This window comes from Bidens hawaiensis, unplaced genomic scaffold, assembly GCF_021521415.1.
Source record: "Bidens hawaiensis isolate Kalapana, Puna unplaced genomic scaffold, B.hawaiensis_p1.1 tig00016756_1, whole genome shotgun sequence".
In the NCBI taxonomy this organism is placed as follows: domain Eukaryota; kingdom Viridiplantae; phylum Streptophyta; class Magnoliopsida; order Asterales; family Asteraceae; genus Bidens; species Bidens hawaiensis.
Window position 1 is genome coordinate 527593 of NW_027492540.1, and position 2489 is coordinate 530081.

Here is a 2489-nt window from a genome sequence, read left to right on the forward strand (position 1 = left end):
AAGTTAACTTTAGGCGAAGTTAACGAGAAAAAAAAAAGTATTTTTGTGTTTTAGTCTGTATGGCCAGGTGTACACGATTATTGTGAGACCTATGATGTTGTTCCGTCAACGAGTGAAACTTGTTATCTCTGGGTCTTACGTGTGAACAAATACATGTCAACTCTGGATTTGGAGTTGAGTTTGTGAATGGGATATTGATTGAAACTGGATATTGACACATATTTGGGTGTTTGTGGGCAATGAAATTGTTGTTGTTCGAGGTTGACCAACTGAAGAAAGTCAAATTGAACTGAACGTTTTTGTCATTACTGGATTGCGGTCAGAGCATATTATTTATGTTATTTTCAAGGCGTTCGAGAATTGGATCCTGAAACGTGATGCTTATTTATTAGAGTGAAAATTCTGGAACAAGTTGGATTTAATCGGGAACTAAAGTGTTTATGTTCTTGATCGTTGTCCCTGGTAATTGAAGATGCTTCGGATTAATTAATGGTCATGTGTTAGATTCTGTCAAGGTGGTTTTGTGATGAAATTGATCACTTGATGTTGAGTAGTTGAAGATTAAACCTTATCGTATGCCGACGAGTTGGTGAAGTTGTGGAGGAAGCCCAACTTCACGTGTTGGTTAAGTCAGATGGACTCACGTGATTGGTTGAGATGATCTATTGGCACGAGGATGCATGCATTTCAAAGACCTCAATCTATATAGTCGGAGAAGCTTACACTGAAGGGGAGATCTGATATGGAAGACGCTGGGTGATTGGTAGATTTGTGAAGCTACAAGACAGTTTCAGACACGGCTGGTTGAAGAGCAAACAGAAGATCATCAGTTAAGAGGGAGTCTGTTGGTACATGTTTTGTAACAGATGATCTTTTGTCATTGTTAGAATTGAGAGCAACGGTCAAAGGGGAGACTGTTGGTGCATTTTGTGACCGTCGCTATGCAATTCAGACCAGCGGAGACGCCATAGGTGAAGTTAGAACAACTTCGCCTTAGGCGAAGTTAGAACAACTTCGCCAACGGCGAAGTTAGGACAACTTCACCTTAGGCGAAGTTATCACAACTTCGCCATAGGCGAAGTTATGAACAACTTCGCCTACTGACGCCTACTGAAGTTTATATATATATATATATACGTGTGTCTTGTTTAGGTTAAGAATCCAGTAATTTAGAGAGTTGTGTGTTACAGTTTGAGTGTCGAGAGAGAACAAACAGAGAGAGAGTGTCGTTAGGGACGACCCGAGGTAGAGCTCACCTCGGGTCGGACGTGTTTCTGTTTATGTTACGGTATGTAACGTGTTTGTTTAATTATTATTATAAAGAATCTGCAGATTTGTTTATCCCGTTCTTGTATTTGTTCGTGTACGTGTTTGTGTTCTTCATCTTGTACACCATTAACGAGTCTAGGAGGATTCCGCACTCCTAGACCTCGTGCGGATCTCGTATCGATCGGCGACGCCCCCGGGGGGACCTACATGTATCGGATCAGCTTGCGATAAGTTTTTCTTCTCATTAAGCACCTTCAGATCAGCTTGCGATAAGTTTACCAAATGCGTCGGATCGTAAACTCTAAGGAGCTCTTGTTCATCCTCGTCTTCCATCACCGCCTCTGCTGTCTCACAATCCACGTACCACCACTTTAGGTCTTTAAGCACATCCTTGGGCATTAGCTTCATCGGTACTTCTTTCAGGCACCGGATCGGTTTATACTTCATTACCATCCAAGGTTTTCCATCAGTTCTTAGACCTCTATCCTTGTCCTCAACAAGTTTTCCCTTTTGTGGCTTTAACAACTCAAACTTCTTCTCTTTTATACTCTCTCTCCAAACAATTTTCTCAATGACTCTAGCCATATTATCGTCACTTCGATTGATTAACCCCAATCTGGCTAAGTCTTTCACTTCACATTCCGGCAGTGTATTCAACGACTTTAACATTCTTTTAAAATACTGAACGCCGTCATACCGTTTGAGCACAAAGAGCTTCAACTGCTCATCATAGATCCAGCAAATAATCCCTTTCTCCGCTTCAGCATAGCCTTTGATATTATAATTCTTCTTGAACATGGTTGGAACAGCAGGCTTTTTAGTCTTAATAAACCAATGAGCATATCCTTCTTTCCACCTAGGCTGCTCCTCCCACTCTGTCTCATCATTCTCCATCTCAGTACCAATATCGGCTTTCTCAACATCTGGGATCTCGTGTTCAACATTTTCTTCTACTATCTCACCCTCTTCAATCTCATCTTCAATCACAATTTGTGCGCCAATCTTCTCAATCTCCTCAATCGGCAGCACATCATCATCAAACATATCATCATCTTCTAGCATATCATCATTCAATTCTTTCAACGCATCTATCACATCATCATCATCATCAACCATCACCACCTCATCACCACCAACTGCACCTGCAGACCCCCCCTGAGCTGTGGAAGTCCCAAGAGCTTGAGTAGTTCTTGGCAACTCACCACCTGCACCTTTCGGTG